We start from the raw sequence: 12,469 nt of genomic DNA on the forward strand, positions 1-12,469 counted from the left end.
TTACACTACCAATGTGTAGCACCCACTTGGGTGATGCCCCAGCAGCCGCTGGCGCCAGAAAGCCTACCACACATCGGTAATCGTCAAAGTAGTTGTCCTGATCTCTACGGGCCTCTACTATCTTCGCAATTCTCTCACTGCACTTCTCCACTGCCTTTCAAGCCGTTGAAGCCGATGTCTGCATTCGAACCAAAACAGCTCCCAGTTCCAGCTAGCTACTTAGCGTGCTAGCCAAGCATACATTTTTCAGCATCGCAGTGTTACAAAACCAGGACAAAATCATCAGATTATTACTTGATTCTTATTTAACTATCAAAAACTAAAAGTGGATTAAAAAAAAATAAGACACAAAAATACAATATTAATCATGTATACAACATGTACAGGAGCCGTTTAAGTTAAGCTGCCGTTACAGCGCCAGGGTACCATTTTACGATATGTTACTGTATAGTAAGCCTCTGCTTACACATGACAATGTTGTCCCTGCAGGGGTGATGAAGGAGCCATGCTTTCAGGAGTCTATGGAGCCAACTCCTGTGGACACCACAGCCAGGGAGCAGCGCTACATGAGCGGGCAGTACTTCTTTGAGTACCTGGTGGTGGTCAGCCTCAAGAAGTCTAAAGAGGGTGCCTACGAGCCGCAGATCACCTACCAGTTCCCCAAGGTGAGTCCGCTAGTTAGTAGACACACTGCATGTCTCCCAAAAGGGATATGAAGGGAAAATGTGAAGAAGAAATGAAAAGCACAACGGAAGTCCTTGAAGAGTAAAAGGGAGGTAGGAGAGAATAGTTCAGGTAGACCTTCAGCAAGAAAAGTAGGAGGGTTGCTCAACAAAGACAGGCATCCAAAAAATTAAAGCATCCAGTAGTGGACTAAGTTGTGGTAAAATGGCAGAGCACTCACAATAACACAGGCAGAGATGTAGTTGATCTTAGAACGCTCATTAGAGTGTATTCGGAAAGTATTCAGACCCCTTGACTTTTTCCACATTTTTGTTACTTTATAGCCTTATTCTAAAATTGATTAAATTGTTTTTTCCCCTCATCAATCTACACACAATACCCCATAATGACAAAGCAAAAACAGGTTTGTAGATTATTTTGCAAATTTACATAAGTATTCAGACCCTTTACTCAGTACTTTGTTGAAGCACCTTTGGCAGAGATTACAGCAAGTCTTCTTGGGTGTGACGCTACAAGCTTGGCACACCTGTATTTGGGGAGTTTCTCCCATTTTTCTCTGCAGATCCTCTCAAGCGTTGTCAGGTTGGATGGGGAGCATCCAATTTTCAGGTCTATCCAGAGATGTTTAAGTCTGGCCTCTGGCTGGGCCACTCAAGGACATTCAGAGACTTGTCCTGAAGCCACTCCTGCGTTGTCTTGGCAGTGTGCTAAGGGTCGTTGTCCTGTTGGAAGGTGAACCTTCGCCCCAGTCTGAGGTCCTGAGCAGGTTTTCATCAAGGGTCTCTCTGTACTTTGCTCTGTTCATCTTTCCCTCGCCCCTGCCACTGAAAACCATCCACACAGCATGATGCTGCTGCCACCACCATGCTTCACTGTAGGGCCCGTGTAGCTCAGTTGGTAGAGCATGGCGCTTGCAACGCCAGGGTTGTGGGTTCGATTCCCACGGGGGGCCAGTATGAAAATGTATGCACTCACTAACTGTAAGTCGCTCTGGATAAGAGCGTCTGCTAAATGACTAAAATGTAAGGATGGTGCCAGGTTTCCTCCAGACGTGACGATTGGCATTCAGGCCAAAGAGTTCAATCTTGGTTTCATCAGACCAGAGAATCTTGTTTCTCATGGTCTAAGAGTCCTTTAGGTGCCTTTTGGCAAACTCCAAGCGGGCTGTCATGTGCCTTTTACTGGGGAGTGGCTTCTGTCTGGCCACTCTACCATAAAGGCCTGATTTGGTGGAGTGCTGCAGAGATGGTTGTCCTTCTGGAAGGTTCTCCCATCTCCACAGAGGAACTCTGGAGCTCTGTCAGTGACCATCAGGTTCTTGGTCATCTCCCTGACCAAGTCCCTTGTCCTCCGGTTGCTCAGTTTGGCCGGGCGGCCAGCTCTAGGGAAGAGTCTTGGTGGTTCCAAACTTCTTCAATTTTTAAGAATGATAGAGGCCACTGTGTTCTCGGGGACCTTCAATGTTGTAGAAATTTTTTTGGTACCCTTCCCCAGATCTGTGCCTCGACACAATCCTGTCTCGGAGCTCTAGGGACAATTCCTTCGACCTCATGGCTTGGTTTTTGCTCTGACATGCACAATCAACTATGGGACCTTTTATATAGACGTGTGTGTGTGTGCCTTTCCAAATAATGTCCAATTAATTGAATTTACCACAGTTGGACTCCAAGTTGTAGAAACATCTCAAGGATTATCAATGGAAACAGGATGCACCTGAGTTCAATTTCGAGTCTCATAGCAAAGGGTCTGAGTACCTATGTAAATAAGGTATTTCTGTTTTTTATTTTTAATAAATTTGCTGACATTTCTAAACTGTTTTTGATTGTTGTGTGTAGATTGATGAGGAAAAGCTGTAACATAACAAAATGTGGAAAAAGGGAAGGGTTCTGAATACTTTCCAACTCTGTTACTCTCGCTCTCTCGCGCTTCCTCTGTTACTCGATCTCCCTCTGTTGCTCCCTTTCTCGCTCGCTCTCTCTCAGAGGGATGGGATGGTGAGATTCCAAAGAGAGGAGGAGGGAAAAGACCCTGAAGGCCATCACACTCTTCTGTTTCCTGAGGGGATCAACTGGGCCCCCCTAACAGAGTACCACAGGTAACACTGCACCTGATATGAATGTATGTCATTTTTGCTGGCGGGAAAGATGGGTGTGTTGTTGATAATCAAATATAAATACTCTCTCTTTTTCTCTTTCACACATTTCTCTAGTGAGACATTCTCCTTTGTCTTGACTGAGATCGATGGCAGCAGAAGGAACGGATACTGCAGAAGGCTACTAGTAAGTTTCACTTTGGTTTTTCACCTCAGATGCTGTACTTTAAGAAGTATTGTAGTGTGACATGTGTCCTCCTTCGTCTCTCTGTCTGTTCTCCATTGTTCTCGACTAGCCCCACGGCAATGGAGCGCGCCCACCCGAGGCCTTCTGCATCATTAGCAGGCTGGCTGTTTCGGACTCTTCTCCAAGGTAACCCGCCTCAAAGGTCATTGGCTTTCGGCTGTCAGCAATGAGTGTTTTGCACAGAGACTGCAGCATGGATGAGTTGAACTGGGGCAGATCCCTAGCTGTAACGATGCTTCATACTTCTGAGTAATTCTGTCCCTGTTACTTCAGTTAGGAATCATGCTGACATCTGTGCACGTTGTAAAAATGGGATTAAGTTAACATGGATAACACTATACATACTCAGATTTCACCATAGGCCACTTTATTAATGTTTTTGACTGATACAATCCGTTTCAGTAGCACTGCTACATGCTCCAAAAATGCTAGCCAGGAGATTCTGGCCATTGCTAAATAACCAGCTAACAAACTTAAAAGTAATTTGGACGAGACGACAACACTGTAGGTAAGTCGCTAAATAAGCTAACACTGTAAAAGAAAAGTTAACAATCCCTTTAAAGCTTCTAGGACCAAGGTAGTTCTCACTTATCACCGTTTTGTGGAAATCCCTTGGAAATGTCAACAGCACATAACCTTCTACTTATGTAGAACTGAATGCGATGGGCACCTCTCGCAATTCTGACAACTGTTCATACCTTTATTCAGTCGTGTGTGAAATTGGACTGAGTTTCTCGTAACTACTGTGTTTATGTAATGATGTGTTATGGTACGAGAAAATGACTGAGGTATGACCCTCTTAGACTGGTCTGGGGTTTTTGAAATGTTTGCATGGTTCATATGTTCTCCCTCTTAGTGGCACTTTATCATTAGCCCCCGTCTGTGGTTGAAGTAGCTGATAAAGCCCCCCCCCCCCCCCAAAAAAACATATTTCACTGCCTTTCAGTTGTGCCCCCCAAGTCTTGTGACGTGAGTATTGACACACACCACTATCACTTAGGCTAGTGGGAATACTAAGCCCCATAGTTTACTTCCTCATATACTTATTACTGGTGCACTATTCATTGTGGTTTCTGTTGGTTTCGTGAATGTCTTGAAAAAGCTCACCCACTGAAATGTGCACTGAGGAAATGTGTGTGTGATGGGTAATTATTTTTATTATTCCAGTGGTGCACAATCCAATGACGACGATATCTGAGTTGGATTATTCCTTTCTGTCTTCTGGTGCAGATCTTTGACGAGGTGGAGAAGCGACACCAGATCTCAATGGCGATGATTTACCCATTCATGCAGAGCCTGAGGGAGGCCGCGTTCCCTGCCCCAGGCAACACTGTCAAGATCAAGAGCTTCATCCCCGACAAGGGCACCGAGGTTAGCATCCTGACTTAGCCACATTACTAAGTTAGCATAGCACAATGACATGGGGTCGTTCCACCTCAAAAAGCACAAGAAGGCTTCAACACCCAGCATCTCAGATTGTGCTGAAATCATTTCTGTAGTTAGAAACGGATGATTAGCATTCCTGAAACAAATATAATTTGATCTCTAACATCCAATTTGGACCATCATTCTTTCTAACAATGAGTAAGACATGAGGAATCCAATGAAATGATCAAAAGCCACCGACGGATCACCTACACCCCATGCCAATCCCACCCCAACAACCAGTATGCCGTATCCGTTCTCTGTCTGACCATTAGTATGGAGCTGCGGCTTGAAGTATTGCTTCTTCTACGACAGAGCCTGGATTCGAACCAGGATCTCTAGTGGCACAGCTAGCACTGCGATGCAGTGCCTTAGACCACTGCGCCAGTATGGTGGAAACCTACGCGGGCCGGTCACCAATGTGATCATCCAGGTCAATGGGGTACTCCTCTTCCAAGCTACTGGAAGGAACAATAAAGCACACAGCTAGAGATCTAAGAGACCGTCAAGGAATGAGACACAAAGCCAGTTGGACACACACACACACACACACACACACACACACACACACACACACACACACACACACACACATACACACACAGCTAGTGAGAAAGGAGACCATGCCAGCAGGTGGATATGCATTGAGTAAAAAGAAAAGGAAATCCATTTAGCCTGGAATAATGCTAGTAAGAAAAGAGATGCACTAGGGCAGAGGTGGTACACATTCCACAGTGTGTAGGTTTAGTCATTTGCCCTCATTTCGGATAACCCCAAGGATACTGCTCTGGCACCATTGCGAAAAGTGTGGTATATGACTGGTTAAACAAAACATCGGAGTGTCTACACACACACAGCACTGAAATAGTATAAGTATTACCATGAGGTGCGATGTTCCATGCAGGGGTGTGTAGTGCTGTGTCTGAACCTGCCCCCTCTTACTCAATGTTCCCCCAGGGCTAAAATCCCACCAACACCAATCGCATCCTGCAACATTCCATCTTTTCAGGTCCTTTTTTCACAATTAACCCCCACTCACACTCTAGTTGTTGCTGTATTGTATCTGTAAGTTTAGGTGTGATTACTTTAGTAAACTGCTATATATTTCAGCAAGTACACTCGTTATGAAAAATGTACGCTGAACTATGCCTCTGAAAAATCAACTGTGCCGCAGATGTGGCCGGGACATGCTTCCAATTGTGCTATCCCACTTCTGACACCATTATAGTTCATTAGGGGTTACCCCGACTAGGACTCAAACCCTGTTCCCTGTGACTGCCATTCCAAAACCTTAGCCATTATACCAATAATTAAGCCATGCTTATCAGGAGGCTAAACTATCTTGTGGTAAATTTGTTCCCTGCTTACTCGCATTACAAAAAAATAAAGAAAGCCGTTAAACAGTAAATCAACTTTGTATTACCTTACTGTATGTAACATGTTGGTGACGGTGGGGATATTTACTGTGTATATAACATGTTGGTCAAAGTATTGACGTGTAGAGTTGACTGTCTCCCCTCCAGATCATCAGTCTGACGCGGCCGTTGGACTCGTGGCTGGAGCACGTGGACTTCCGCACGCTCTTCCGTTGCTTGACCGACGAGGAGGTGGTGCTGGTGTTCGCTGCCGCCGTTATGGAGCGACGCATCGTCTTCATAGCCGTGGAGCTCAGGTACTGCGCGCACACACACACACACACACACACACACACACACACACACACACACACACACACGCGCGCACTCTTATTTTAGTCGTCTCGCATGCGTCAACTTCGTCAATGGAGCACTTAACTACTTCACACAGTGACACACACACTGAATAAGTCTGACCCCTCCCCAGCACCCTGTCCCAGGTGATCCACGCTGTGGCCGCCCTCCTCTATCCATTCACCTGGCAACACACCTTCATCTCCATAGTTCCTGAGATCCTCATCGACGTCGTCATGGCGCCCACCCCCTACCTGCTGGGAGTGCAGAAGCGGCTAATGGAACAGGTCACGGACCAGACCGACGTGAGTCACCCCCTCCTCCAATGCATTTTGATGTGGATGGAATGTTTGGGAGTCTGGTAGTAATAGTGATGGATTGGTGTTGAAAAACTCATTCTAGGCTCTGTTTTCCCTAACACAGCTGCTTGTGGTGGACTTGTCAGAGGATAAGAAGGACACTTTCCTAGTTCAAGTAAGTGACTGAAACATCTGTCCTGTGTTGCCTAAAGAGTGGAACGAACAATGGCCTACGTTTACAGACATAATTAAGTAGCACATTTACTTGAACGTATGCTCTTTTGAATTGAAAATCCTTTTCTTTTTTTTCTTTTTTTCTTCACTGTTGTTCTTAAAGATGCGCTATGCAGAAATCGCTCCACCATTTCTTGGTTGCTAAAATTGTAATAGTTGGCCTAATTTCAGTTTGTGACAAGACAAGCAAGTATACTGTAGAGCAGGATTGGGCAACTGCCCCCCCCCCCCCCCCCCCCCCCCTTGAAGGCCCTCGGATGTATGTACAGTTGAAGTCGGAAGTTTACATACACTTAGGTTTGAGTCATTAAAACTCGTTTTTTTCAACCACTCCACAGATTTCTTCTTAACAAACTATAGTTTGGGCAAGTCGGTTAGGACATCTACTTTGTGCATGACACAAGTAATTTTTCCAACAATTGTTTACAGACAGATTATTCCACTTATAATTCACTGTATCACAATTCCAGTGGGTCAGAAGTTTGCATACAAGTTGACTGTGCCTTTAAACAGCTTGGAAAATTCCATAAAATGATGTCATGGCTTTAGAAGCTTCTGATAGACTAATTTACATCATTTGAGTCAATTGGAGGTGTACCTGTGGATGTATTTCAAGGCCTACCTTCAAACACAGTGCCTCTTTGCTTGACGTCATGGGAAAATAAAATGAAATCAGCCAAGACCTCAGAAAAAAAATTGTAGACCTCTACAAGTCTGGTTCATCCTTGGGAGCAATTTCCAAATGCCTGAAGGTACCACGTTCATCTGTACAAACAATAGTACGCAAGTATAAACACCATGGGACCACGCAGCCGTCATACCGCTCAGGAAGGAGATGCGTTCTGTCTCCTAGAGATGAACGTACTTTGGTGCGAAAAGTGCAAATCAATCCCAGAACAACAGCAAAGGACCTTGTGAAGATGCTGGAGGAAACTGTTACAAAAGTATCTATATTCACAGTAAAAAGAGTCCTATATCGACACAACCTGAAAGGCCGCTCAGCAAGGAAGAAGCCACTGCTTCCTGACATCAGTCAGGAAGTTAAAGCTTGGTCACAAATGGGTCTTCAAAATGGACAATGACCCCAAGCATACTTCCAAAGTTGTGGCAAAATGGCTTAAGGACAACAAAGTCAAGGTATTGGAGTGGCCATCACAAAGCCCTGACCTCAATCTAATAGAAGATTTGTGGGCAGAACTGAAAAAGCGTGTGCGAGCAAGGTGGCCTACAAACCTGACTCAGTTACACCATCTCTGTCAGGAGGAATGGGCCAAAATTCACCCAACTCATTGTGGGAAGCTTGTGGAAGGCTACTCGAAACGTTTGACCCAAGTTAAACAATTTAAAGGCAATGCTACCAAATACTAATTGAGTGCATGTAAACTTCTGACCCACTGGGAATGTGATGAAAGAAATAAAAGCTGAAATAAATCATTCTCTCTACTATTATTCTGACATTTCTAATTCTTAAAATAAAATGGTGATCCTAACTGACCTAAGACAGGGAATTTTTACTAGGATTAAATGTCAGGAATTGTGAAAAACTGAGTTTAAATGTATTTGGCTAAGGTGTATGTAAACTTCCGACTTCAACTGTATGTGTGTATGTATACATACATACATACATACATACATACATACATACATACATACATACATACATACATACATACATACATACATACATACATACATACATACAGTGTGGGAAAAAAGTATTTGATCCCCTGCTGATTTTGTACGTTTGCCCACTGACAAAGAAATGATCAGTCTATCATTTTAATGGTAGGTTTATTTGAACAGTGAGAGACAGAATAAATTTAAAAAATCCAGAAAAACGCATGTCAAAAATGTTATCAAGTGATTTGCATTTTAATGAGGGAAATAAGTATTTGACCCCTCTGCAAAACATGACTTAGTACTTGGTGGCAAAACCCTTGTTGGCAATCACAGAGGTCAGACATTTCTTGTAGTTGCCAACCAGGTTTGCACACATCTCAGGAGGGATTTTGTCCCACTCCTCTTTGCAGATCTTCTCCAAGTCATTAAGGTTTCAAGGCTGACATTTGGCAACTCGAACCTTCAGCTCCATCCACAGATTTTCTATGGGATTAAGGTCTGGAGACTGGCTAGGCCACTCCAGGACCTTAATGTGCTTCTTCTTGAGCCACACCTTTGTTGACTTGGCCGTGTGTTTTGGGTCATTGTCATGCTGGAATACCCATCCACGACCCATTTTCAATACCCTGGCTGAGGGAAGGAGGTTCTCACCCAAGATTTGATGGTACATGGCCCCGTCCATCGTCCCTTTGATGCAGTGAAGTTGTCCTGTCCCCTTAGCAGAAAAACACCCCCAAAGCATAATGTTTCCACCTCCATGTTTGACGGTGGGGATGGTGTTCTTGGGGTCATAGGCAGCATTTCTCCTCCTCCAAACACGGCGAGTTGAGTTGATGCCAAAGTGCTCCATTTTGGTCTCATCTGACCACAACACTTTCACCCAGTTCTCCTCTGAATCCTTCAGATGTTCATTGGAAAACTTCAGACGGGCATGTATATGTGCTTTCTTGAGCAGGGGGACCTTGCGGGCGTTGCAGGATTTCAGTCCTTCACGGCGTAGTGTGTTACCAATTGTTTTCTTGGTGACTATGGTCCCAGCTGCCTTGAGATCATTGACAAGATCCTCCCGTGTAGTTCTGGGCTGATTCCTCACCGTTCTCATGATCATTGCAACTCCACGAGGTGAGATCTTGCATGGAGCCCCAGGCCGAGGGAGATTGACAGTTGTTTTGTGTTTCTTCCATTTGCGAATAATCGCACCAACTGTTGTCACCTTCTCACCAAGCTGCTTGGCGATGGTCTTGTAGCCCATTCCAGCCTTGTGTAGGTCTACAATCTTGTCCCTGATATCCTTGGAGAGCTCTTTGGTCTTGGCCATGGTGGAGAGTTTGGAATCTGATTGATTGAATGCTTCTGTGGACAGGTGTCTTTTATACATGTAACAAGCTGAGATTAGGAGCACTCCCTTTAAGAGTGTGCTCCTAATCTCAGCTCGTTACCTGTATAAAAGACACCTGGGAGCCAGAAATCTTTCTGATTGAGAGGGGGTCAAATACTTATTTCCCTCATTAAAATGCAAATCAATTTATAACATTTTTGACATGCGTTTTTCTGGATTTTGTTGTTGTTATTCTGTCTCTCACTGTTCAAATAAACCTACCATTAAAATTATAGACTGATAATTTCTTTGTCAGTGGGCAAATGTACAAAATCAGCAGGGGATCAAATACTTTTTTCCCTCACTGTACGTACATACATACATACATACATACATACATACATACATACATACATACATACATACATACATACATACATACATACATACATACATACATACATACATACATACATACAGTGGGGAGAACAAGTATTTGATACACTGCCGATTTTGCAGGTTTTCCTACTTACAAAGCATGTAGAGGTCTGTCATTTTTATCATAGGTACACTTCAACTGTGAGAGACGGAATCTAAAACAAAAATCCAGAAAATCACATTGTATGATTTTAAAGTAATTAATTTGCATTTTATTGCATGACATAAGTATTTGAAGAATTCCGGCTCTCACAGACCTGTTAGTTTTTCTTTAAGAAGCCCTCCTGTTCTCCACTCATTACCTGTATTAACTGCACCTGTTTGAACTCGTTACCTGTATAAAAGACACCTGTCCACACACTCAATCAAACAGACTCCAACCTCTCCACAATGGTCAAGACCAGAGAGCTGTGTAAGGACATCAGGGATAAAATTGTAGACCTGCACAAGGCTGGGATGGGCTACAGGACAATAGGCAAGCAGCTTGGTAAGAAGGCAACAACTGTTGGCGCAATTATTAGAAAATGGAAGAAGTTCAAGATGACGGTCAATCATCCTCGGTCTGGGGCTCCATGCAAGATCTCACCTCATGGGGCATCAATGATCATGAGGAAGGTGAGGGATCAGCCCAGAACTACACGGCAGGACCTGGTCAATGACCTGAAGAGAGCTGGGACCACAGTCTCAAAGAAAACCATTAATAACACACTACGCCGTCATGGATTAAAATCCTGCAGCGCACGCAAGGTCCCCCTGCTCAAGCCAGCGCATGTCCAGGCCCGTCTGAAGTTTGCCAATGACCATCTGGATGATCCAGAGGAGGAATGGGAGAAGGTCATGTGGTCTGATGAGACAAAAATAGAGCTTTTTGGTCTAAACTCCACTCGCCGTGTTTGGAGGAAGAAGAAGGATGAGTACAACCCCAAGAACACCATCCCAACCGTGAAGCATGGAGGTGGAAACATCATTCTTTGGGGATGCTTTTCTGCAAAGGGGACAGGACGACTGCACCGTATTGAGGGGAGGATGGAATGGGCCATGTATCGCGAGATCTTGGCCAACAACCTCCTTCCCTCAATAAGAGCATTGAAGATGGGTCGTGGCTGGGTCTTCCAGCATGACAACGACCCGAAACACACAGCCAGGGCAACTAAGGAGTGGCTCCGTAAGAAGCATCTCAAGGTTCTGGAGTGGCCTAGCCAGTCTCCAGACCTGAACCCAATAGAAAATCTTTGGAGGGAGCTGAAAGTCCGTATTGCCCAGCGACAGCCCCGAAACCTGAAGGATCTGGAGAAGGTCTGTATGGAGGAGTGGGCCAAAATCCCTGCTGCAGTGTGTGCAAACCTGGTCAAGACCTACAGGAAACGTATGATCTCTGTAATTGCAAACAAAGGTTTCTGTACCAAATATTAAGTTCTGCTTTTCTGATGTATCAAATACTTATGTCATGCAATAAAATGCAAATGATTTACTTAAAAATCATACAATGTGATTTTCTGGATTTTTGTTTTAGATTCTGTCTCTCACAGTTGAAGTGTACCTATGATAAAAATTACAGACCTCTACATGCTTTGTAAGTAGGAAAACCTGCGAAATCGGCAGTGTATCAAATACTTGTTCTCTCCACTGTACATACAGCTGTGGAAAAAATTAAGGGACCACTGCAAAATTATCAGTTTCTCTGATTTTACTATTTATAGGTATGTGTTTGGGTAAAAATAACTTTTTTGTTTTATTCTATAAACTACTATTTTCATTTAGAGCATTTATTTGCAGAAAATGACAACTGGTCAAAATATCAAAAAAGATGCAGTGTTGTCAGACCTCGAATAATGCAAAGAAAATAAGTTCATGTTCATTTTTAAACAACACGATAGTAATATTTTAACTTAGGAAGAGTTCAGAAATCAATATTTGGTGGAATAACCCTGATTTTCAATCACAGCTTTCATGCGTCTTGGCATGCTCTCCACCAGTCTTTCACATTGATGTTGGGTGACTTTATGCCACTCCTGGCACAGAAATTCAAGCAGCTCGGCTTTGTTTGATGGCTTGTGACCATCCAACTTCCTCTTGATCACATTCCAGAAGTTTTCAATGGGGTTCAGGTCTGGAGATTGGGCTGGCCATGACTGGGTCTTGATCTGGTGGTCCTCCATCCACACCTTGATTGACCTGGCTGTGTTTTCTTCCAGGACAACCTTGTACGTGGCTTGATTCATGCGTCGTTCACAAAGACAAATCTGCCCGATTCCAGCCTTGCTGAAGCACCCCCAGATCATCACCGATCCTCCACCAAATTTCACAGTGGGTGCGAGACACTGTGGCTTGTAGGCCTCTCCAGGTCTCCGTCTAACCATTAGACGACCAGGTGTTGGGCAAAGCTGAAAATTGGACTCATCA

General features: G+C 44.1%; 1 long non-coding RNA gene and 1 pseudogene across 2 annotated transcripts in view; both read left to right on the plus strand.

The window, feature by feature from the left end:
* Window positions 1-12,469, plus strand: part of LOC311149819 — a 398,282-nt gene that overhangs the window by 154,989 nt on the left and 230,824 nt on the right. The window lies entirely within an intron of this gene.
* Window positions 1-12,469, plus strand: part of LOC311150311 (DENN domain-containing protein 2D-like) — a 49,756-nt pseudogene that overhangs the window by 30,088 nt on the left and 7,199 nt on the right. Inside the window, exons 6-13 of the transcript XR_014615684.1 lie at window positions 490-665; window positions 2,667-2,779; window positions 2,894-2,963; window positions 3,073-3,149; window positions 4,254-4,394; window positions 5,972-6,120; window positions 6,291-6,462; window positions 6,581-6,631. The product of XR_014615684.1 is annotated as a DENN domain-containing protein 2D-like (transcript). The remainder of the gene's footprint in view (window positions 1-489; window positions 666-2,666; window positions 2,780-2,893; window positions 2,964-3,072; window positions 3,150-4,253; window positions 4,395-5,971; window positions 6,121-6,290; window positions 6,463-6,580; window positions 6,632-12,469) is intronic.

Source organism: Coregonus lavaretus (genome assembly GCF_964263955.1).
Source record: "Coregonus lavaretus genome assembly, chromosome: 22".
Taxonomy (NCBI): domain Eukaryota; kingdom Metazoa; phylum Chordata; class Actinopteri; order Salmoniformes; family Salmonidae; genus Coregonus; species Coregonus lavaretus.